The sequence below is a fragment of the Mytilus edulis genome, chromosome 10, assembly GCF_963676685.1.
Source record: "Mytilus edulis chromosome 10, xbMytEdul2.2, whole genome shotgun sequence".
Classification (NCBI taxonomy): Eukaryota; Metazoa; Mollusca; class Bivalvia; order Mytilida; family Mytilidae; genus Mytilus; species Mytilus edulis.
This window is the reverse complement of record NC_092353.1, coordinates 41,630,648-41,658,293: the sequence shown is the minus strand read 5'-3', so window position 1 is coordinate 41,658,293 and position 27,646 is coordinate 41,630,648. Positions and strand designations below refer to the sequence as shown.

The 27,646-nt window shown below is 33.0% G+C and overlaps 1 pseudogene; it reads left to right on the top strand.

Annotated features, from left to right (window-relative positions):
* The first annotated feature begins 1,230 nt into the window (after window positions 1–1,230).
* Window positions 1,231–27,646, top strand: LOC139492774 (uncharacterized; annotated as a pseudogene).

The following is a 27,646-nucleotide window of genomic DNA, read 5'->3' as shown; positions in this document are numbered from 1 at the left end:
TAATAGTAACAGTAGAAAACCAATGGAATTATTGAACCCCATGTAATTCCGCACATTTTGGTTATATACATGACACTGTAGCTCTTATTTGAGGCGTCAAAAACATTAAAAGAATTTCGTGGAATTTTATTTTATTTTTATTTTGTTGATTTCTTCGAGCTCTTGTGCATTACTTCTTTTTGTATGGCATCCGAATAACAAATAAAAGTTATTTTGTATTTTTTTAACTGCAATTTTTAAAACAATAAAATCGGCAAAAGGTTTGCAAATAGGTTCCAATACATGTGGATTTACGTGCGAAGTATATTAAAACAGCCATTATTATGTATATCTCTGAGTCTGCGCTTAGTATAGATATATGGAGAACTTTATCACGCTGATGTTTACAAAGCGAAAAAAGCACGTCATATTAGAACAGCACATTTGTCCTTTTCTTCTGTTAAAGTTGCATCCCAGTTATTGACAAATTTACTGTAACCCTCGACTATTAGTTTCACCTTATCTAAGATTTCTATAAGCATACGCCCGGCTATTGCTTGTAATCGAAGGTTATATGATACATATGTGTGCTTAACAATCACACGAGAGCATGTAACCATCATTTAATATACACGTTGGCAAAAAGGTATGTCTGATTGATAAACAAACTTATAAGCTAGATAAACAAATACAATGACCGAACAAAAAAAACATTTTTTTTATGGTAATTTTAATGACTTATACGAGATGTAAATCGCTTACAGCATTCCGTTTCCACTGTTTAAAACTGATGATGATTAGTACTTTTTAATTTTGATACAATTTTTTTGGCAGTACTTGACATCTTCCAGAAAACCACTGATTTTCTTTAATTTCAGTATAAGACGTAGAATTTTAGATAAACACTGATGCAGACGAATTTATCGTTAATGTTTACGCCGTCGTTATTCAGCAACCATGTGCATATTGGATAATAACCGGAGAATCGACCGTTTCTATCCAGGACATCGTCATTAATGAACCTCAAAACCACGACTGGAAATGAAGTTATTCCAGTGCCAAATAGAATTTCATTGAGACTTATTTGATTGAGTCAATATCCCACAAACACTCTCTGTCTTTGAGTTTCGGTATCAGAATTCCAAGTGTTGGCTAAATTATAAAACAAATTTGGATTATTTTGTGGGTGATATGTGCCCTTAAACGTTCGGTGTACAACTAGACAAGAATGGCAGAGGAAAATGAACAGACATGCCCAATGTGGTTGGCATAATTGATGGAACATCGCACGAGATATTGATATCCTCAACAGAGTCACATCAAGATTTTGTAGTGGCCATAGAAAATGCCACTGTATCATACTCAGGTATGCTTGCAATATAGAAAGATTCCTCTCGGGCCTATTTAATATTTAAAAGGACGAATATTAATATCATTTACCATTGATCACGTTGTAATTTGTGCGACACTGAAATACTGTTTACATACTTAAGCAGACCGTTAACCGTCAAATGCGTCCCAGCAAAAGGAAACGCAAGTTTAAAGTCATCCTCAATTCAAAATTGATTTATTTCATTTTCAATGTATATCGTTTAAATTACATGCCATATGATAAATGCGTTGTCCACTTCTAATGAAAAAATAAACTACATACATGTTTAACTTTTGCAGGTTATCTGTGACAACAACAAAAACATCTGTTGTTTCCACTCAGGATTTCTTGGACATGACATATCATGTTATAGGCACGATTGGACTAGGCAAGAATTTGATTTTCCACCACAGTGATACATTTTGGCTGACAGTATTTATCGAAACGAACTTCCACGAGTGACAACTTTCAAATCTGCTCAACTTATTAGACAAACAAGGGCTGCGAAAAGATTGCGATGGAGATTTAATATTTTACGCCGAAACAGAAGAGTGTTTGTGGAATATGTTATATCTCCCAATTGATACGATATTCCCGTGCTTGCATTTCCTATCATGATTTTCTTGATAGAGGGTTACTGCTCACAAGGAAGCTATTAAACCAAGAGTTCCAAATGGTGAAGTTGAAATCATCCCTTCGTAAATTTTACGGACGCCATCACGAGTTGGTTGACCGTTATGGAATAACCGTTTCACAAATGATATCGGATATGTTCCTTACGTCGTAACTACAATCCCCTTCCCTTTCATGAATGTCACCTACCGAATTAGACTATTTACCGGATTTGTAATCACATAAGCAACACGACGGGTGCCACATGTGGAGCAGGATCTGCTTACCCTTCCGGAGCACCTGAGATCACCCCTAGTTTTTGGTGGGGTTCGTGTTGTTTATTCTTTAGTTTTCTATTTTGTGTCATGTGTACTATTGTTTTTCTGTTTGTCTTTTTTTTATTTTTAGCCATGGCGTTGTCAGTTTGTTTTAGATTGATGAGTTTGACTGTCCCTTTGGTATCTTTCGTCCCTCTTTTATAAGGACATTGAATTGTTTAAAGTAATTGGCAGCCTGTTTGGTCATCAAAGATGGATACTCATTTCGATCAATTGTTGTGCAGGATTGGTAAAGAGATGAGGAATTAATGCTGTATTAGTTATCATGATTAACATGGGCCACGTATTGGACACAAGTGTAATGTTAATAATATTCCTTATTTCGGAAAAAACAGGAGTTTTGTATTTGCGAAATGCTTCAATTGTTTAAGATACAATTCATTTAGAAAAAAATGCTTTAGTGTACAATATACCTTGTACATAACTCGGAAAAAAGGGAGTCATTCATACAATATTTTAAAAAATGACGCCACATGTGTTTACAAAAAGTCAGAACGAACAAAACAAGCAAACAACTGACACAAACTGTTTCAAAATCAAATTCTTGCCTTTTTTTAAATTTATTTTCCTGTTTTTTAGATAACATCAAGAAGAAAATGCATAATATTTATGTAAAATTCATGTCCAATACTCATCTGACAATACCATTGAAATCATTATAACTATAGAACAGAAAACCATTAAAACATCTATAATCCAAGACCTTATACAGAGTGTGGACATAACACCTTACTCTAGCCCGATACTTCTCTGACTTCCAATGGCTGACTTGCCAGATAAGCTTGGGTCTAGGGATGTCAGAGCTCGTCTCATATAAAAACATGGATATTTGCCCGTACAAAATGTATCCGCTCCTGAGTTTGTTACTTCTACAGCCTACTAACTGCATTTGATCCATATAAATCGGTGCCTCAATGTATTCCTTTTGAAAATAACATATTATGTGCAAAATCTTTGTTCCCTTTAAGCATCTTGATATGCCAGTTCAATCCTTCACTCAATATTTTTTTTTAAGTTTCACTTTCTCATCTACATGTACAAATGTAAAGCTGTTATTCATTTAAAGCTTTTCATAAGTTGGAACGGTACAAGAAAGAGTACATTCATGTATTACATTATTAATTTCGGAGTATTTCATTTTCAATAAACCATAACATAAGCAGGTATCAAATAAAAAAGTTCATGTCACAATGGACATACATGAACACTAAGTTTGACATTTTGGTGACCTTTACTTTTAGGTTATCTTGTGTTGCTATTTTGACAAAACACTTAATCTACATTGTGGGACAATGACACATAAGGACGGATACATAGCAGAAATTATCCCTTTGCTATCCTTGCCACGACATTAGCCGTTAGCATAATTACTTAATATGTAAATTGTAAAAACGCATTAACATTATGTATGTATGTCTATGTGCAGAGCAGTGAGTGGCATACACTGGTATATAAGTCATATCTTTTATTCTTTTCACAACTCCACTTGTTTTCTCTAACATGACAGATGCACCGCACCGTCTTTACCCATGGCTATATGTTGTTCCATCCATGTCTAGCTCTTGAAACCTCTCTGTCATCGGGTTACTTAAAGCTGTACTTATCTGTTCACCATCAGCTCTAAGAATATTCTTAACACCAATAAATATGTTGACACCTGATAAATTAAATATGTATAGCAGGTTTTCCATATGAAACATCCTCCCACCAAAAACAACCAAATAAATTTGTCTAAATTATTTTCCATTCCCCGTTCATGTCTTTTTACCGGCATGTAACTTTTTAAAAGACAGTGGCAATTGCTCTTCGTGTTGATAAAATTGTAAAATTTACTGATCAGTGCGAGGTGTGCATCTAAATCTTATCTGAAGATAAAAGTGTTTAAAATAATGTGACTTGCTAAATTTTCATATTTTTTTCAATTTTTGACAACAAAAATATTGGGCAGTAAGTGCTTTTAATTTTTTGATTGTATAAATACTATTATTGTTTTTACCTGACACTTTAAAGAGGTTCAGGCATATACTAACTCTGCTTTCTTTGATAAAACCTCAGTGGATCCGTCAGATATGATTCTTGCTGTCTAGCCAAAGCAACACAACAAACAAATTTTTGACAAGATTTGTCAGTTATATAGGTATCACCAACATTAATGCATTCACCTTTGTGCAGCAATCACAAACGGAAAAACACTATAAGGACGGTTATTTTATGCAATTTAATGCACATTTCGAAACAGATATTGTCAATTTGGTGAATGCTGTCGCATGTGAAGCGCACGGACTAGAATGTAGATGAATTTAAAATTTCACTCTTTAGAACGTCCGCGTTATATTACGACATTCCACATCCAAATTTTTGGCTGCCAAGTCGGCCGGTACACGCTGAAATCGCTTTGAAAGTTCATGAAGTCTATTTTTATTCTGGATATAGGTTTTCTTATATACGCTTTTATTTATTTCTCAATTACTAGAAGATGCATGCGAAGTCGCGCGCAATTGGGCAAGTATTGAAACATAGTTTTTAAATTCTGCGGGCAGTACGTCGACTGAGCATGCGCAAAAGTGTATAAGACGAAGCGAGATAGTTTCTCAAAAATTGATGTTTCAAAGACAAATTTAGGATGTACAAATCACTACATTTATACGTTATAAACATGTTAACGACTTTGTTTGGTATCAGAAGAGTTCAATGGAATTGGTCTCTTCCTTTAGTAGTATAGATTTTCAAAATGTGACATTCGAATATACAGAACAGTCATAAATTTTATCAGATTTTCCCCGTTTACACCAATTTATTCAAAACGAGGAAAGATGTTTGCCTTTGTTGATTTATTTGCTTGTTTTTGAAGTGATTTATTTGACGTGACTCCGTACTTGTACACCCCGTCATTATGTGCGCTATGCTAGATTTCTGTATTCTGGTTTTTCGTGTCTGCTTATGTTCTTTTTTTCTATTTCCCTTATTGTTTGTCTTTGTAGTGATTAAGATTATATCATACTGTTTGTTGACTGATGTACCCCTATTTTGAACAATTTTACATATTCTGTCTGGTTTTTGTTCACACATCGTTGTCAATCTCTAGGGGGAGTTCCTATATACAAGCTGATAGGACGTGCCGCTTGGATAGGGTTTCAAGCTTGCAAATATGTTAATAGGTTGGCGAAAACTACCAGAAATATATGATAAATTCAATAGAGTTCCCATGGTGATAACTTCATTGTCTGTCATATTTAAGTGTTCTAAGCTGTGTTAATCAACGAATTTTCTCTTATTTGCCATTTTATATTAAACTCGTAGCAGTTCACACCACACGAAACCAATATGGGGAAAGGTACCATTCTTACGTATTACATTAAAAGAATTGTTGTCGTGGGATTCGTATCCCAATTTGATTTAAAAAAAAAAAAAACCCAGGTCAAGCCAATGACAAAAATAGTATTTTGAATCCAAATTTCCCCCTATACCTCCCTTATTACTAACTCAAGGAGGCGGAGCCAGACTGTGCATTAACAACTTTTGAGATCGAAGTTAATGCACTTGTTTAAGCTTCTCCCGTTCTTTGCTATCCAAAACGAGAAGTCTTCAAATGCGGGATTGGAGAGTGAAATAACTAAAGAAAAATCATTCAGTTAACGCACTCCTCTATAAATAACTGAATTGAACTCACTAGAACAAAGGAAAATTTACCATTAATGTTACCACTTTTTTTTACATATCTCACATGAATAGATGTGTTCACTACCATTTCATTTCAGTTGGACACTTTATAATCTAAAGAGAAGAGATTCACTTGCCTGACAGTGTTAAAACAACGCAAACCCACAGGTTCTACATTCATCGTCATATTATAGAATTCTGTCTTTCAACTTTCCATCTTTTTTATAAAAAATTTGGATGAGTTTCAAGATTATTGAATTGTAACTTTATCTTTTCCACAAAAGATGTTTAATTTGTATGATTTTCAAGATTTGTTCACATAATCTCTTTTTAGTGACGCCATTTGATACGAGGCTATTCATGCTGATGATGGATAAGGTGCACGGAACATTAATGGAAAATTGTGTTTTATTCTTCATCATTGTTCTTGTACATTGTACTTTTTTTAGACGTCTATATGTGAAAGGAACTTAAAGTCAATATTTACTTTGATTTAAGTAATCGATAGCATGGTGAGCATATTTGTAAAAGCGTCCGCATGAGTGACAAGGAAATAACTAGGTCATCTCCCGACTAGCGTCATATTAAAACCTTGCCAAATTGCGTCCGTTTGGCTGTGCTGGATATTTAAAGTACACAGCCACATCCGGTCAGAATAAAGATAAAATAAATTTAAGAACGAAACAAAACAAACCGTAAAGAAATAAAATGAACATATTATTTTACTGCAGCAAAGGTAAAAAATAAATAAAAAAATAGGTGTAAGCGGTGAAAAATTAATGAATATTTAACAATGCGGAGAAAATAATTTTGAAATAAGAAACACGGCTTTTTTTATGACCTTTCGTAGTAACTAGTATAATATATTTTTTAAATATCATGTGTATCATAACATCAAACGTCGGAATAACATACGTCACCAAACAATAGTTTTTCCAAAATCGAATTGTAAAATAGTCATTAGTTGTAGATTAATTAATGTTCTCTGAAAGTTGAAATAAAGTTCAACGTTATATACAAAAACGGATGAAGCATCAGCATGATTAGGCTACATTGTTATATACAAAAGGCATAGATAGGTGTTTCGTTCATTTCGATATGAGGTTAATTAGATGCTAGAACAGACCCGCGAAATTTTGCGGGCATTAGAGCTTGTGAGATTCTGTGTCTGGAGAATTTCAATTAAGATTTCATATCTGGAGAATTTCAGAAAAGCTATCAAAGTTCATAGGTACTTGTAAACAGTTTAAGTCCTCTCCCTTGTTTCCAATGTCCGTTATTTTTTTTCTGTTGAATTCCATTATTTTTACTGCTATATTATTTGGAGAGTCTCTATCAACGCAATAATTATTGTCCTGTCCTCGAGTACTCTTTTGATATCAAAAGTCATATAGGTACATGGAGACAGGACAATATTTCTAAACCCTCTCATTTTTTTCAAAGTCCGTTATTATTTTGTTTTCTGTTATATTCCATTATTTTCGCGTTTCTGTATACTTTGAACATTCGTATCTATATTATAAATATTAAAGTGTATTTAATTTTCTATTAACTATTAATTCTATAAAGTTTCTTCTCCATGGCGATCACTGCTATACTATATTGGCTAATTTGATGGGTGGTCGGAGGGGTCCTGATTTTGAAATACCGGGATGAAAACATGAAATCCCGAGATGCAGAATTTAAAGAAATTCATACCCCGTAATCGAAAAATATATTCCCGGATCCCGTAAGGATCAATCCCCAATTCCCGAGCTTAAACGCACCCGATCCCGACGTCCCGAAAAAGGTCCTGCCTTTTATGCCCATTTAAGGGCGTTATATTTTCTAGTCTGTGCATCCGTGCGTTCGTTCGTTCCTGTTCCGCTTCAGGTTAAAGTTTTTGGTCGAGGTAGTTTTTGATGAAGTTGAAGTCCAATCAACTCGAAACTTAGAAAATATAGTGCCGATGTGGCATCCGTGTACTATGGACACATTCTTGTTTCCACATGTTTTACTTATTTAAATATATATGCAACTGGTATGACTCCTTAAATAGTAAACATTTCAAAGAAAACAGTAGACAGAATACAGAGAGTTTCTATATATTTAAGTAGTATAATCGTAGTTCACATGTAGATAGATAAACGCGAAAAATAATTGTCTCTCTAAGGAGGTATAATAGTTGTGGTTCTTGCGATATAAAAACCATGATATGGAGAACGCTTATTTATTTTTCATTTTTGTTATCTATCATACGATTGGTTGTACTTGTGCATGTTTCAAACCGGAAGTCTTATCTATGACTAAAAGTCAGTCTGATGACGGAATCAATATCCTTTTTTGTCGTTTTTCTAAAAAAATAACTCAATCTGAATAATCATAAGAATGGATGACAAATGCGACTATGCACTTTACCTATAGAACACAGAGGTATGATGATTAATTTATCGTGGAAGGAAGAGAAGCAACACACAAAATGAGGTCTTCTCGTTTAATAGTATAGATGTTATAAAGTGTATATTATTTTCTTACTTATTGGAAAATCATTAACGATGCATTCGTTGTTCACCAGTGTTCTTTATGAAGTCATTAGATCAAATTCTGTCGAAATTCTTCCAACAAAATCGTGAATATAATTGATCTTTAAAAATTAAATACATTATATTATAAGTTAATGTAAGAGAAAAATAAAATCACAAAAATACTGAACTCCGAGGAAAATTCAATCTTTGTAAAGTCCCTAATAAAATGGCAAAATCAAATGACAAAACGAATGGACTACAACTGTCATATTCCTGATTTGGTACAGGCATTTTCAAATGTAGAAAATTGTGGATTGAATCTGATTTTATAGCGTTAATCCTCTCACTTGTACGACAGTCGTATCACATTCCATTATATTGACAATGATGCGTGAACAAAATGTCACAAATAGGAGCACAACAACAACACGAACCACACAAACAAAATGGGGGTGATTTCATGTGCTGCTTCACATGTGGCACCCGTCGTGTTGCTCATGTTATTACAAATTCGGTAAATAGTCTAATTCCGTAGATCATAATCGTGAAAAGGGAACGTGATTTAGATGTTTTAGTATAGCTTTTGGCCAATTATCAACAAGAGAGTTGGCAATTAAGCAAAATCTATACCGCAAAGTAAGCTATGAACGGCATTAAAACGCTAAGAAAGATAAAATGTAAAAAATTTCTAACAAAAACAAATTAATTAATGTAATTAAAACACAATAAACGTAAAACAAATATTAATGAAAATCGCAAACAACAACCTTAGAATTACTGACTCCTGATTTGGAACTTGCACATTCAAAAGGAGGCTGGGTTAACATGTTAGCAAGCACTGAACCCTACCATGACCTGAAATCTTTTCGGAATCCAATCTGAATATAACGTTCACTACTAAGGTCACAATCCCGTATGATGTTGTTTGTAAAATAAAAGTGTCAATCCAAATGCTGTGAAAACTTATGTCTATCGATGTCTTAGTCTGAAAGTTTAACTTTAGTGTCTGTATATATATATAGTTGTCACGGTAATTTCTAGAACACTGTGGAAAAGGAATGTCCTAGTGAATTACAACGGAAGTTTCTGGAAAAATGTAGAAGTTTAAATAACGCCTCTCTTATTAGGATCATTCTGGAATCGTTATGTTAGTCAAATGGAAAGTTCCAATCATTCCATCAGTATCTGTGATTGTTCCAGTAATTTCTAAACTGCACAGTTATGAGATTATTTTGTAAACAACTATCAGGCCACACAACAAAAATTAGGCCAACATAAATAAATATAATGATTACAATATCATAACAACTTTTAAGTACGTTTCAATAACAAAAGTGGACATAGTATGTATTTATGAAAACGACATCAATAGTTCTTTAACACGAACAGAGGGGGGAGTGGGGGCGAAAGATACCAAAGGGAGTTAAGTCGAAAATAAACTGACAACATCATAAAAAAACAAAGTACAAAGTTACAATTGTGACTAGAAAGCCTATAGCTATGTGTAACAACAATATTTATCAACAAGACGTCAATTTATCTCCTTTAAAACACCCTCCATACACCTTTAAAGGTAGATGGGGTGTCTAAATTATAATCCATAGAATATTTTAATAATTTGTCAAAATGTAGTTTATATTATACTTTTAAAAAAAAAGTAATATAAAGAATGGGTCACCAGGCTTATTTTCATGCTACATGGCGTTCAAAATTGACAACTTTTGTATAGATTATGCATGGAAAACCAAATTTTCTGCAATAAAGCGTAAACTATACCATAGAATTTTGAGATAACATATGAGGAGATAGGTTTAATAGTATGCTTTCAGTTAAGAAAATGAAAAAATGGGGTCACCGGACCCGTTTTCTTGCTACATAATAAAATAGAGAAATTCCTTACACATTCTATTGTAAAAGTACCTTAATCTGAATTATCTGCCCTTGCATTTGAGTTGCCTCCCCTTATGTGGCAAAGTTGAAAAAAATTTGATCAAACAAAAGTTTTCTGTTTTTTGTAAAATACAACTATAAATATGATACAACATGTCATTTTCTAAATATATGTGGAAGTTCTTACACATGAATTACCTACTACTCTAAAAATTTGCACATTCTATTAAAGATCTAGACCTTCTTTTCTGGTATTTCCAAATCAAAGATGGAGGAAGACACCCTATCTACCTTAAATGTTTACTATTAAAACAAAAGATGCTGTGGTATTTTTTACTGTTTGTACAAAAAACTCCTGTTGGAATTCTGTAAAAAAAAAATTTTCTTCTGGAAATAAAATGTTTAGTTGTAACAGTTGCAATAGTATTTATTTTGTAAAACTTTCCATCTAATTTGGCTAATTATTTCTTTTATATTATATATATTACATTTTAGTTCAACTGATGGTCCCGAATCGTTGCGTTATGTTGTCTCTATTACTTTTGATGAACGATTACTTTTGATTAACGATTACGATTTCCAATAGGTGTTCCCCTTTTTCAGAAGATAGATGGAGAACAATAAGTTTTTTTACACTCTTATTATGTCACCCGATTGACAATGTCGGGTGACATATTGCTTTTCCTCTGTTTCTTTTTCTGTATTATTATTATTCTTCCACCTATTTTGTTGTCTTGGAGCCAATGGAACCAATCTTAATGAAAGTTAACTATAATGAGGAACACAAAATGTCGGGTTGCAGTAGGTCTTAAGAACATAAAAAATGGCTGCCGTTACCATGGAAACGGAACAAATGTGAAAAAATCCAGTTTTTGGTTTTGGTGAATTATTTGGACATAATTAAACTTAGAATCATTATCTTTTAATACAATGTAGGTGCCTGGCATATACTGGTTTTGGATGATTTTGGCAATCATTGGAACTATTATGTTGCCATGGAAACTACACCAAAAATATCAAAATGCTTCAAATTTTTTGAAACTCCATAGTAACGATGAGCAATATTGGTAGATGTGGAATTTGGCGTTGGAATTTCGAAAATGTCTGCCGTTACCATGGAAACAATGCAAAACAGGTCAAAATGATCCAAAAACCTTAAAGTGGCATTTACTTTCTTAAAATGGTAGGTCAAATTGATCGAAACTTTGATGGTATGGTCCCTCCCATGTACCAATGTTGTATATGCCATTAAATTTTGGGAATGGTCTCTGTTGCCATAGGAACCATCACAAATGTCAAAAATTTCAAAATGCTCCAAAATTGATGAAACTTTATACGATTGTAGACTGGTAAGTCTGGATGAGTCTTTTGATGTTGGAATTTCCAAAAAGACCACCGTTGCCATGGAAACTACAAAAATGTCAAAAATTTTCAAAATGCTTTGAACTTTATGAAACTTGATATTATTGTTAACTGGCAAGTATAGATGAGACTTGTGACTTTGAAAATTCCAAAATGGCTGCTGTTGCCATGGAAACGGCAGAAATGAGATTTGTTATAAAATGCTCTAAATGAACTAAAAAATTTACAGAAAGATGTATAGCCATGTTTATTTGTGCATTCACTGTTAAACATTTTTTTAAATGGCTGCCGCTTAGTGGCAATAGGGGGAAGGGTGACATCCGCTATTGCTTGCAATGGCAATTCTAGTTTTATTTTGAAATTTTAAAAAATCAATACAGTGGACGATTTTTAAAAGTAAATTTCAATATACAGTTACTTCTATCTAACTGCATTTCTTTATTGAACACCAAAGCACGGTTTTTGATCTATTCTCGTTTTTCCTCCCGCAAGTCCCCGATATATTTATCACATGGTTTCAAAGCTTAAAAAAATCTTAAGGGTTTCCCCCTATACCTAATATTTTCATTTACAAACAATGCTTGACTCTGTACATCTTTTGATTTAGGTCTTAGTTTTAATTATTCTGACCATCAGAAAACTACATTTTATCAATGTCTTGAAAATTTTCACTGATCTAATATTTTTTTAATCTGAGCATAAACACTTGATGTACTCTTTATTGTATTGTAATTCCATGGAAGACATCCACATTTTCTCTATGTATTCCACGTATCAATATCGGAATTGACGAACTTAGACATGCGGTTAATTTCAGTAGATTATATAAAATCAATAGAATTATTCTTGTTCATACCACCTGTTTATAAAGGCAAACAGAAATTGTTTAGAGCAACTTGATTTCTTTTTCCCTTCTATTCAAACTCCCACATTTTATTATTTATTACTTTTATTAATTTGTTGCGTATCATCATTTCTATTTCATATCCAATAACTTGTTGTATATTATTTATCTATTGTTAAACATCTTTAGTGAACAAAAACACATCTATTTGTTACAATACAGTTACCTTTTTATAACCCGTTAATCATATGCATAACATCTATGCATTATATAGTCATGAATTCCATATAAATGTACACTCATCCGAAAGTAACATTTCTTGCAAATTATTACAAAAACAAGACATTACTATATATATGCAATCCCTCTTGTCCTACTGTGTATTTCAATTTTAAAATTTTACATTATCGTACGTATCTTTATTTTATCGTATCTCCAAACCTGAATGTTGCTTTCACTGACACGACTGCGTAATATTAAGTGTATGTCTAGTTGCTTCGTTTTCTTAGAAAAAAATGTTATATCAATTAGATCTGTATTTGCCGACTACAAATAAATTTACAATGATAATAGAGAAGTTTATGTCATGTTGATCAATATGATAAAAGAATCCTTTCGAATATGCACAACGTTATTAAGTTTTACACACAAATTAGCTCTACAGTCACGTATCAATTGAGACACATATACTCCATATGCTGGTGCCGCTGGGATGTTGCTACACAGAAGTTGAAAATTGACTATAGGAAAATTAAAATCATCGCGTTTGTCATAAATTTTGGTATTCAACCTACCATCAGTAGTCATTACGAGAAAAAAGGTCTAAATATGAATGTATGAAGCAGATTTATCTGTGTCGGTAGTATCTTTAATTTCAAGTTCACTTGGATATATTAAATGTCAGTGATCACTGACTCTATTATTATTAAGAGACAGTACATCATCAATATACCGAAAGGTGAAATTAAAAGACTGGGTTTATTTCTTTTCTTCTTTCTGTACAAGCCCTTGGATAAATTCTGCTTCATAGGAATATAAAAAAAAAAATCTGAAAAAACAGCTAGTTCAAAGCCACTAACAACTAATAAAAAAAATCATGCATCTAAGACTAAACTATCAATCCGTACACATCCAACATCCAATGGATTTAGTGTAAAGGCGTCATAAACAGCCAGAGAAAAACATGACCTTTGTGATTCCAGCCCAAAACTAGATATCTTACAAGTTGTTCATTTTGTTATTGTTGGCATTTGTTTTATATAGACCAATGGATTTAGGTTCTTTATATTGAATACTTGGTCTCTTTCATAGATCACTAGTCTACATGGCTCGTGTTAAGATAGTCGTTAAGACAAATTCGTTATACAATGTGCTAGTTACCTATTATATTACTACGATATACGATATATATTTCAGTATTTCTATACAGGATGAGAGCGATAAATGTCGGTTCTGTAAATTCCATATCTAATTTACTGACCCCATATATATCGTATTAGGTTACTAGCACACTGTGAAACTAATGTTAATCAAAAATGATCAGATAGAACATGAAAGTGGGGGGAAATATTTCAAACATACTCGTTCCTACGTATAGCTGTATCTTTAAATTTATATAGAACATGAAATAAAAGCATAAAGACCTAATATCACCGTTGAACCCTTATTCCATGTTTATTTTGAATAACAAACATGTTGCATAATAATGAATAATAAGGCAAATTTTTGCAGTTTGTAAGACCAAAATGACCTGTTATTGAACTTCCTGATTTCTGGGAACCAGTCCGTGAAATTAAAGATATGTTGAAATTTTCAGCACAAGCAAGGATAATGCAATGTTTTTACTCAATTTATCTAAACTGACGACAAAGTGGTTACGAAAGCTCGAAATTGATGAATTTAGCATGGAAGGAAATAGAGCGATATATTTCAGGTTAGTTAAAATGGAAAGTTTTCAAGTTTTGAGATGTATATTTCTCTTGATTATCTGTGTGATACCACAGAAGTACTGTATAATTAAAATAAAAGTAGCCCTTTTCAAACGTGCGGAACAAAGGGGAGCAAAAGATACTAAAGGGACAGTCAAACTCATAAATCTAAAACAAACTGACAACGCCATGGCTAAAAATGAAAAAGACAAACAGAAAAACAGAAAAACAATAGTACACATGACACAACATAGTGTAAGCACAACACAGCAAAGTTCGCATTTAAATGTATATTTAGATACATCTTACACATTTAGAAAGTTAAATATCAGAAGTTAGATTTGTTATAATTAAAATGGGTCATACTTATGTTAGTATATGTAATCAAGTTTTTCATCGGGGTCAAACTACAGCCCACAAATTGCTAAAATATGATATAATGCAAATAGTTAAAACGTAAACAGAATATTAAAGTTAAGCATTGCTTTGGATTAAAATCAACATCTTTGTAACATGTGTATTATCACTTATGTATAGTCAATAGTAAAAGACAAATTTTGGTCAAACCAATTTGTTATTGTTAAGTTTTTTTCTTGTCTTTTAATATCGCAATTATGACTATGATCAAGTAGAACATATTTTACACAAAATATATGTACTGTTATAACTTTCAAAGCATGAAACATATTTAGGTAATTTTTGTATGAAATGAAAGCTTAGATGTTAAACAAGTATAAAGTTGAAGAGCATTGATACATCACTTTACATGACAGTCATGTTTACAACAATGGAATACAACACCATGACAATAACATTATTTTATAATTAACCTCTGATTCGTCGCCCTAATTTTTATGTCTTTGATAATATTTTTTTCATCTACGCACTGTTAGAAACACTAAACCGTTCATTATACCCCCGGTTGCGCCAATACATATTGTTGCATATCGGACACTCATTGGTGGTTCTTCAATCGAAATCCATAATCCCTCGACTGCATTTCCGCCAAACTGAATAACATGTACTAGCACGAACAGCGACAGTTTCAAAGCAAGACGTCTCGAGTTGACCGCTGATTGGTGCCCAAACGATGAACTCATCACCATTGTCTGTCTTTTAATATAACACCACATGATCAAATACAGAACTATAATAGTGACGAATGACCAAAATATACCAAGACATATAAGTAGAAAATGAAAGGTCACGAATCCACGTTCTTCTTTTAATGAACAGCTGAAAAATGAAACGGATAAAATAAGTAAAAGGTTTTCAGTAGAAAGTTTATTTATTGTACTTTAAGATGTACTTAGATGAAAATAAATAAATCCAGAATATAAAATTGATACTATAAGCCGGTAGTTCATTGGTTAAGGATAAAAATAAGCTTAAAATGTTGATAGGTCATGTAACTCTTTTTCGAGATTTTTGAGATTTAAAATATAGCGGGAAAAGGCTGACTCGGACTTATACCTTATATTTGCATTGATATTTTTGGGGTCTCAAATCAAAAGAAAGAAAATCAAGAATCTTCCAAAATTTGGTTAAATGACCTTTTATGAGCTATTTTAAGCCTTATATGAAAAAATAAATGGGTGTTAATGGGGCAAAATATTTAACCTTGTATTGTATGGAAAAACACCAAGGAGTCCGAACATTTAGCACGAATTCTAAAACCTAACCTAAGTACATCCTTAACTAAAATACAGGAAAAAAGCTAACAAAGGAAAATTAAAGTCTAAAAAGAAAAGAGAGACAAAATATGTCAAAAAGAAAAATTGCGAAAAGCCTTATCATTTTCGTTTCCAATTTTCATCTGTTGACAAATTACGCAGATACCTTTGATAAATCAGACATGCATGTAAAAGGACGGATTTCTCTTTACAATATAAAAAACAAAAAATAAAAGTAGATGTAATTCGATTCTTGCCTTATTTGTACATCTGATTGTCCAAAAAGTAATAGAATCACTTAGACAGAACAAATGATCGTTCCATGTCCTTATATTGTAAGCCTGCTTTTTACACCTTCAGATAGCGCAACTCGCTTAATTTGTGTGAGGATGAGATCGAAGCTTTTTAAAATAGTTATTTTTCATATTTGAATTTATTGACATAATGCATTTTTTAGTACTTCATTTCATTGATTCGATTATTTGAATGGATAGTTGATTATTATAAGAAAACAGATTGTAAATAACAAAACATTTTTTTTCCTTTTTTTATGTTTTTATTAATGTATCAAGTATAAAAGATTGTGTTACTCTTCAATTGACCAGTGTATTTCAATGTAGTTCTTCAAGTTTATTTGTTCTCTTATTTTTTATAACAAAACCTGCGGTTTAATTATTTAACTTATTTATAAAGCATTATAGATTTCGAGAAATACAATTACTACTTACAATACTGGGTTTGCATCAAAATTGTCAAAGAATGCTGCAATCATCAACACAATTAGTGAAGCTCCAACGGCGGGAAAAAGAACAAAAATATCCCACTTTCCTAACGACAAATTCTTATTTCTCATCACAAGGTTGAAAGCATAAAAAGCCATCGAGGTGCTAAGAATAACTTGTGAAATTGCAAACTCCAGTATTAAAACTCCGTAAATTGAGCATGCTAATTTGTTAATTCTTGTATTATTTCCAAATCGTTGATGAATACCATATGCTGTTTGAGTGACATAAAACGAGATATCAAGTAATACCGTATACAAGCTGAATCTATCGATGACTTTCCATGTAAAGAAATTTCCAGTTTTTGTCTTGATGAGGGAAATAAAGACAATTAAAGAAACGCAGATGCTGCAAAATGTTATAAGAATGATGGGTACACCAACTGATAGTGGTACTACTTTAAAGTCATATGATGCTCTTGTAGTTGTGTTGTATAATGTGGCATTTACAGGTTGATCCATCATTCTTCAAGGCTACACAGAAATTGATCTGTCGACTTAATTCGTATCCTTATATATCAGATATTCTGTGATAGTTCACATTTATATGTGAATGTGTGTTAAACATATAAATGAGTTAAGGGAAGAAAAACGCTTTGGATGCATAAAATTTACAGCACTGGGTCGAAATCTCTGCTTATGGACTATTAGTCCCAAAAGGTATCAGCAGCCCAGCTGTCAGTCCTTATGTTCTGACATTATTTTTAACAATTGTTTCTTAAATTGTTAGACAATAAATTTCTAAATTATGGAAATGTATGCCCCATTTATGGGCATTATGTTTTCTGGTCTGTGGGTCTGTTCGTTCGTCTGTCCCGCGTCAGGTTAACATTTTTGGTGGGGGGGGGGGGGAGTTTTTGATGAAGTTGAAGTCCAATCAACTTGAAACTTAGTATAAAAGTACTTTATAATATGATCTTCTAATTTTAATGCCAAATTATAGTTAATTTTCACGGTTCACTGAACATTGAAAATGATAATGCGGGGGGTTCAATTTAGTGTATAGCTCTTCGACTGTTTCTGTTCCTTTTTTGACTTTCACATATTCGGCATTATCTGTCAATTTTTGTCGTTTAATTCACAATTATTGAAAAAGGACCAAAGTTTGTGCAAAAGATGGATTCTGGTGGATACAAAATAAAATGCGTGAACTACATTATGATTAAAGATTGGTCCTAATAGTAATGGTCCAAAATGATTTCTGATAGGAGTTATTGGCTTTATATGACAATTACAAATGTACCTTTTAACTGTTTTCCCGTTATACAGCTGTTTAATTTTGTTTTATTTTGTAAAATAAAATATAGAGATACATTGTTTTACGCCAAAATAACAAGCATAACAAAATGTACAAAAAGGTTAATGGCCAGACTGTTTTGTTAACTTGCACTGAAATTATGTTTTTACTCTTTTTAATGTTTGAAAAAAGATATAGAAAACAATGAAAAAGACCAGAAATAAAAAAAACCAAGTGAATCTGTAGGCTTTTGCTCACTAATGTTAATACTTACCCCAGCTTAAGGAATATGGTAAACAGCTACAGGAAGTTGTTAATTGGTGAATATGAAAACGTATCATATGTTCCTTACCTTGATTTACTAGGGTATTTGAAATTGTGTTCAATAGGGTTAAAATCAATATATATGTAAGAATCTGAACCGCAATGGTACTCGTGACTGAAATTGTCTCGTTTTCATATTCACCAGATAACAACTCCCCCCCCCCCCCCCTCTTCCCTCTTCTTAACTTAGTTTTTGAAAAATTAATTGACCAATAAGGATATATACAAATCGATGTCAATGAAACAAACAAAAATCTTAAATAATGCAATTGCTAGAATGCTTACACCTGCATCACCAGGTTCCAACAACAAACCATCGCATGTTAGCCCAAAAGAAAATATAAGTGTAAACATTATAAATGGACCATCACACTTCAGCGTAAATACCAACACACTTCAGCTCTACTATCAACAATTAGTGTCACAATGTTACCATCACACTTCAACCTGGAACATCGCACTTCAGATAGACCATTGTAGTCACGAGTACCATTGGGGTTCAGGATCTTACATATATATTGATATTGTAACATAAATTGTATTTTTTCTTTTGATGTTTTAATGAAATAATTTGTTTAAAAAGTGTGTCGAGGGAAAACCATGGTATATTATCTGCAATTTGATGTTAAGGTAGTATGGGTGTCTTTCGCCATCTTCGAGTGTAAAAAAACAGAGAACCTAAGGTCCAGCTTTTCTATCAAGTTAGCAAAATTTAATTCAGGAATGCAGATATCTTATGTGAATTTTCATTTAAAAGTAACCAATTTATAACAACTTTACTTATAAATATTAATATTTTTACAAGTATAGATTATTTTTGGATGTTTTTAAATGTTTTTAAGTTGGTATTTTAAGGGGAGTTAACTCTAAAACGGTGCATTTTCTGAAGGAATCTACATGGAATTTTCCTATTTTGTATTTTAGCCGGAAAAAACGTACGATGACCCTATCTTTTCTTTTGATATTCTCAAAGCATTGTCTAAAAGCTATCTTATACTAATTTATTTTACAATTCTATCATTTTGTTTAGGTTCTAATCACAAAATGGTGTTTTTTCCTGTATAATCAATACAAAATGTGTCATTTTGTCACAACCTATAGCTTGGGAAAATGCGCGGTGACCTATCATTTTGATTATATTTGTGACCATCTATCAATAGATACTACGCTTTGGCAAAGTATGAACAAATTCTATCATTTTTATTTTAGACTCCCATACCCCCTTAAACCATACTTTGCTAATTAAATATGCAACTCAACAAGAATCTAAAGGGAAGAAGGCGGAGCTTAGCTATGGTACAACATATTTTTATCTTCATGTTATTCCATGGTTGAAGATCCGCCCCATTTTTTGTAAGATATCTGCCGGTGATATATTTTAACAAGCATGAACATTTATTAGGGCCCCGCCTTTAGGCGGGTCACCCTATAGTGATCAGTCTGTCCGTCCGTCCGTCCGTAACACTTTAACTTTGTGTCCGCTCTAGAGAACCATTATGATTTCATACGTTATACTTTACATGTTTATTAACCACCACCAGAGGGCGTGTCATGATGTATGTACAACTTCCTAGGTCAAAGGTCTAGGTAAAAAAACTTTGGTTTCAGTTGACAACCCTGTGTCCTGTGGTGAAGATCGTGTCCGCTCTATATCTTGAGAACCGTTATGATTTCAAAGTTTATAATTGACATGTATATGAACCAACACCAAAGCGTGTGTCAAAATTCATGAACGACTGCCTAGGGCAAAGTTTAAGGTCAAAAACTTTGGTTTCAGTTGACAACCCGATGTCCTATGGTAAAGATCGTGTCGGCTCTATATCTTGAGAACCGTTATCATTTCAAAGTTTATACTTGACATGTATATAAACCAACACCAAAGGGTGTGTCATAATTTATGTGCAACTTCCTAGGTCAAAGGTCAAGGTCAACAACTTTGGTTTCAGTTGACAACCCCATGTCCTATGGTAAAGATCGTGTCCGCTCTATATCTTGAGAACCGTTATCATTTCAAAGTTTATACTTGACATGTTTATAAACCAACACCAAAGGGTGTGTCATAATTTATGAGCAACTTCCTAGGTCAAAGGTCAAGGTCAAAAACTTTGATTTCAGTTGACAAACCCATGTCCTATGGTAAAGATACAATTTTTTAATGCACATTATTCACAGCGGGGCCCACAGAGATGGCTTTGTTTTCATTTTGTAACAAAAATCAATAAATCATTCATAAACACAAAACACCATCTTCAACCATATTTTTATCATACTTATTACATAATCTGTTTTCTCTTTCAATATTACAAAATCTACCGGTTTCAATGTTAAGGCGGTGTGCAGACAATCTATGTCTACTAATATATGGCTTAAACACATAGTTTACATGTTTTTGTAGGTAAAATTGTAGAGTATCTGGATCGTGTATATACATGTATCTACAAAAATTACACTTTGATGACTCATTGAAAAAAGCATTCATTTCACTGACAAAACTACCTTTCATTCTATTAAAAATTTCTAGCAAAAACAGATCTACATTTATTACATTTTGGTGTAACCATACATCTTGACAACCATAACGATAAAACATGTTTCTTATTTCACATGCCCAATTTTGTTTGTCACGAGGTTTTTATTTTTTCTTGGTAGCAAGATTGTAAAATACAGTTATCTGTTTTCAATTATTTACACCAATATCTAAGCATTCTTCAACATCTCTCTATGTACAACGGATATCTACCAAACTCACTATATACCATATAATTAACAGTAGTTGTTTTGACTTTCAATATACGATTTACCTTAGCCGTTTTTGGCAAAACGTTTTGGAATTTTGGACCATCAATGCTCTTCAACTTTGTACTTGTTTGGCTTTATAAATATTTTTATTTGAGCGTTACTGATGAGTCTTATGTGCACGAAACGCGCGTCTGTTGTAATAAATTATATTCCTGGTACCTTTGATAACTATTAAAAACTTCGACTACGACTAAAGAACTAATTTTACATACTAGATACATATGTGTCAAAAACAGATAACATAGTTTCATGGTTAAAACAGTCATCATATTTTTTACTATGTAAACTAAATAATGCTTTTCTACCCTGATTTGCTAACATTTTCTGTGTATGTACAAAGTTACCATTGTATTTTAAAAGTAGACCAAGGCCACACCAATTTTAATTTCTTGTTCTACGGATTTTTGACTCCAAAATTTGGGGCGAGCGAGCGATTTGAAAATTTTAATAAAAAAATATTCAATTTGCAAATTTTTGAGGCGAAGCTTGAAAAGTAAAGGCGAGCGATTATAATTTTTTTTGTAAACATAAAATAGTAGGTTTTGACAATAATAAAACTTGATTTATCAATGTTTATCACTTGTACTTTTATATATCTTTAATTTCTGAAGTATTTTTTCCCTGTTCACCAAGAAATAATTAAATCTGGTCTATGTACAAATGATGTATGTGTGACTGACAATGAGACAATTCTCCATCCAAGTCATAATCAGTTTGGGGACAACCCCTTTATGTTATAAATATCCCTTTTACATGTTTTATAAGGGATCAATATAAGTTATAATAAATTTGTTTGTACAAAAGGGGCTCATATTTTCTCAAAGAACAATATATCTATCTAGTATTACATGGTAAAAACATGTCCAAGAATTTTGTAATATTTCTGGACTTTAACCGTGTTAAATTAACACATTTACTTTAACAGTTTAATATTATTCAAAATAAGTGGACCCCTCTTTGCTACATCAGTAAAATGACCCCTTGTCTGATGGAGGGTTGTTCTCAACCTGATAATAACAAACACAGGTCAAAGTACGGCCTTTTACAAAGGGCTTTGATACAGACCAAACAGCAAGCTATAAAGGACCCCAAAATTATTAGCGTACACAATTCGAACAGGAAAACAAACGATCTAATTTATATATCCAAACGGGAAAATACCAATGAACAACATCAACAAACGATAACTGCCGAACGACAGGCCCCTGAATCAATCAGGACAGGTGCATAAACATGCAGCGGCTATGAAGAGTTTTGTTTCGCCAGCATACAATATAATTGCAGTTGAAGACAAATCCTTCAGAAGTTTTCTGTACTTTATTCTAACAACGAACATTTTTTGATAGGGAAGATAAGTAAGGGGGAAAGAAAACAATTTTTTGTTCTTTACAGGTATTTCCGTGGTTATAAATTTATTTCGGAGCACTCCCTCTTTGGATAAATAGGTTTCATGATGAAAAAAATATTTTCACAGATATTTACAGTGTGGTGGGGTGCATTTATGTCTAAAATCGTTATATACAGGTAAGACTGTGATTTTAAAAACAAATGTTGATATCTTTTTAAAATATTTACAAAAAAAAACGGTGCGGGAAATGGACATGATTACATTTCCGGATGCGGGAAGCGGGAATATAAAAAAAATAAAAAAATTCTGTTTTGAAAAAAATAGGTGCGGGCGGGTCCGTCGAACAAGGAATCAAATTGGTGTGGCCCAAGATATGTAAATTCATCACATAATTCAATAGCAACACCATTGAAGTACAATGTACCATTTTTCAGTAGCTTGAACGAGGACTCTATTTCTAAACACAACAATTTTGGTTTTAGACAAGTTTATATCCAAATCATACTCTCTAGAATATATGTCTACACTATCTGTCATCTTTTGTAAACCATCATTAGTTTCACTAAAAATAACTGCATCATCTGCATACATAAGTAAATATAAGTTGAGCATCTTTAACTCATATAACTGACAACCTTGAGTTATAAAGTTCATTTTCAATGTCATTAATATACAACGAATATAAAAAAGGAGATAATGATTCTCCTTGCATCAATCCAACATTACTTTGGAAGAAATTTGAAAAATGTTTCCACTTATACCACATCTGATTAATCTTAACCACAATTTGAAATGAGACACACTATCAAATGCTTTTGTATAGTCTATGAAACAACAATAACATCGTTTTCAACTACACAAAGACTTAGAAATTAGAGAATGGAGTGTGAAGATGGCATCAGTTGTTCTATAACCTGGTTTAAATTCAAACTGTGTATCAGTTATTTATTTGTGTTTTTCGCTCCACTTGGTAAGCCTGGTGTTAATCAGTAATGTGAACAGTTTATCCACATGTGATACGAGAGAATAACCACGATAGTTGCCACGGTCGTCTACTGGTCCTTTTTTCAAAACTGGTATTATAATGTTGTTAACCCATATTTCTGGAAAATCGCTAGCACTCAATATACGGTTAAACAGTTTACATAATACTGGTTTGATAAAGTTTCTGCTCGTTAATATATATTCGTTCATAATATTGTCATACCCAGTGGATTTATCACGTTTTAGATATTTAATAGAAGTGTCAAGTTCCAAGTCTGCGAAAGGAGAGTCTTTTTCTTCATATACGGCATCTGAGAGTGAATCACTGTGCTGATCTTGTGGCGACATCTTTTGAAATCAGGTTTTTAAAATGGTTTTTTTTTTCAAATACATCTATAGTAAGCGTATGGGTAACAGTTTTTGCGCTTTTTAAATTTCCTGTAAAATCTTTTAGGGTAATTTTTACGTAATTTAGATAACATATCCCCCTTTTGGTTTTTATATTGTCTTTTCAGTTGAGGTTCCAATCGTTTGTATCTTTGTTTGGTTAAATTTAAACGTAGTCTATTTTCAATCGACCGTTATCTATTAAAATTCGTCATAGCTCATAGATAGTGCTCATCGATAGTCTTTGTATACACGTTTACATTCGTCTGTAAACTATGGTTTATCATCTTTTTGGTCACGTGTTTAACTACTAGTAGGGCATTTTGTATTTTACTTCTGACTGTGTATTGCTCAAATATATCTTTCAAACGTTTATTAAATTCATCCACGCAACAATCAATATCGCTAATTTCGTCTATACTTGTGAGTAAGTGTTCAAATTGTTGAGTGTTCAACAATAAACCGTCTCTGATTTGATCTTCGCACCCTTCGTTCCATTTTAAAATATCACAAACATGGTTAATACAATTAAACTGGTTTTTAGTAGCAAAATTATCAGTAAGATTAAAATCAACTTCTAGTGGTGCATGGCAAGAGAAATGATTAAACGATCCAAAAGACAAACTATAGCAGAGAACATAATATTCTGTGAAATTAACATAAAGTGTATTACACTACACCCATTCTTATTGTTAAATGTTATTTTCTGACTTTCTTTACCAAATCTTCCGTTACAAAAACGACGCCCAGAGTTTTACATAGCTGCAAGATGCGTTGACCAAACTTATTAGGTGGTTTGATATTTTCCGAGTGTTTGTTTAAAAATACATCATCATTTACATAATTAATAAAAGAAATGTTGTCTTGTTATTGTTTGTCTATAACATCACCTGTTATGTTGCCGGGTAGTATTATAATATTTATCATTTCTTCAAATTTTAACCTTTTTTACGAAGAATTCAATTCATGTGCAGCGCATGAATATACTCCAACTTGTCAATTTATGCAGATAATCAGTTTCCCACACTTTTTAATCATGTTTTGAAGATATTTATTTGATATTTGGTATTTCCAGTGTTACTGATGAATGTTTTGTTTTGTGAATTATACCTAATAATAATATAATTTACAGGAAAAAATGACACTGAAAAGAAAATAATGGTATATATCTTCTGTAAGCAAAGAAACCAAAAAGTATCCTGTTCCTTCTACTTCAGGTTTGTAAATTAGAACAATACTTAAGGAATTACTGTAATATTTTTTCTGTCTATGAAGAAATAACATAAAAAAGTGGTGCAAACTGAATAACCTGCGTAGGTGCTAGATTGATGCAACAAGCCATATCAAATATTGTTGAATTTCACACAAGAGCTATGAAAAAACATTTCAAGGAAAAAGTGAACAATATTACTTCAATGAATCCATCTATTTTAGAATTCATATACAAAGAGCTCACACTGGGTGGATCTAAAGAAACTAATCCAGCTATGCAAGAAAGGTTAAGAATTATATCTTTAGGCAACACCAACCTTCTAGCAGACCTACGCCATGACAATCCTGGAAGGTCTAACATCGAATGTGACACTTTCTTTGAGAAATTAGGTGGAATTATTGACGACTTATCAGCTGCTGATGATATAAGGCATGGCCATACTCACTTAAGCGAATTTATTTCCTTAAGAGACATGATAGACCAGGCAACAGCTAAATGTCCACACAATACATTCATTCCGTCAGCTAGTCTCGTACGCCTCCTGTTTTTCTCCGAAGAATCCGTATTGTAAAGGTGCTTCCAATTTTACTAGTAGGCTTGATGTGCAATTCAAGATTCAGCGTCGAAAATTAAGGGCTGCACACATGGATAGTCACTTTTGTAATGCTCAATTCAAGTACTTGAAAGCATTTGCAATAGAAGAGAAAGAAAAATGCATTCTGACTTTTTCTGATGACAAGGCAAAGGTCTCAATAGGAGAGCCAGGGTTATCTGTTTCAACAGGAGTGCGAGGGAAGCGATCGATAGTACCAACAACTAGTACACTTGTTGCTCTGGATCACGATATGACAAAAAGTAGTTTGACGCTATCTGTGGTTTAAAGTGCATCGTACCTAGCAGTCTTGACAAGTTTTTTGTTCAAGGAAAAGTCGTCACCATTTTGAACGACTCTGTATTTCAGCTTGCCTCTCCTTTTCCTCATGTAACAGTCATTTCGAAAATGATCGAAAACAGCATAGAAACCCGTTCTTTTTAAAGTTTACCGATGGTAGGATAGACCAGCGAAACACCCTAGAGTCTGTAAAATTGGCCAATATATGTTTATTCAAAGAACATAATTAAGACTTTCTTGTTCGTTTTAGATGCGCCCAGGCCAAAGCTATACAAACCCTGCGGAAAGGGTTATGAGTTTGTTGAATCTCGTATCGTATTGCAAAATGTTTCTCTAGAAAGGAATAAATGTGAAGAAAAGATTGAGAATATACTAAAAAGCAGGAATAGTATGTCAGAAATTCGTACAGCTCATAAAACAAAACAAAACTACCAGATTCAAAGATAAAGGAGAGTTGGACTGAAGTCATCAGACTTAAGTGGAAAGATGACCCAGTACAATTAATGGACCCAGTTGCAGATCAAGAAATAGACATAATGAAACGACACATACGTGAATTGTTTCCAGAAATGAACATCAGTAAACTTCAGAAGGCACACACAAAGAAAGTAATATCTTATCGGCTCGATAAACATTCAAAGATGACAAACTATGTATATCAGCTACGGAAATGTGATGACATTAATTGCTGTTTGCCCCCAGAGAGCAACCCTCTGCCAGAATGGCTTCCTGATCCAATCTTAGATGACACCGGGGAGCATTATCTCCCATATGCTGAAGTCAAAGGCAAAGAAACAACAGAGAATCATAGGCCTTCCTTGGTGAAAATGTAACTGAAAAAAAGCTGAATAAACAATTAGAAATACCAGAAGAACCAGTAAGTGTTGAGACCATTGACAAAAATGTAGAAGTCGATTACATGGCTACCGAGTTGAGAGATGAAAATGTGGAGACAACAACCATGACAAAGGAAGACAAGGGATACGTTGATATCCCGGATTCTCCGGCTAGCTTATGCACCGTGCAAAACGCTAGATCAATGGCCGAGTGTGTGGAGTGCAGAAAACCCCGTGTGATTTATTTATATCGACAAATGACTGAAAGACAACAATACAGCTTGGATCTGGGCTTAAGGGATTGGGAGTACTCATGCGGTTCACCCCTGTTGCCACCATCAAACCCTGTGTACAAATCTGTAATGTGCCGATCATCACTATCATGTGAAAGTCCAGTAGAAATAGCATATATCAGAGCCGGTCTAGGTCCACTGAACATTTGTTGCTATTGTTGTAGTGAATCAAAGGGTCAAGTTGAACAGGAACTTCATAAAACAGTTAAGACTGTTCTACCCATTTGCCAGGAATGTCTTGATTGTGGAAAAGAAATAATTACACAACGACCATACGGCAATGCAAACAGGCAAAGAAGTGAAATTAACACTGCTGTCAAACAATTGTATTGTTCACTTCTATGTTCTTGCATTTCTGATATTCAATTTGAAAAACAAAACATTAGATAA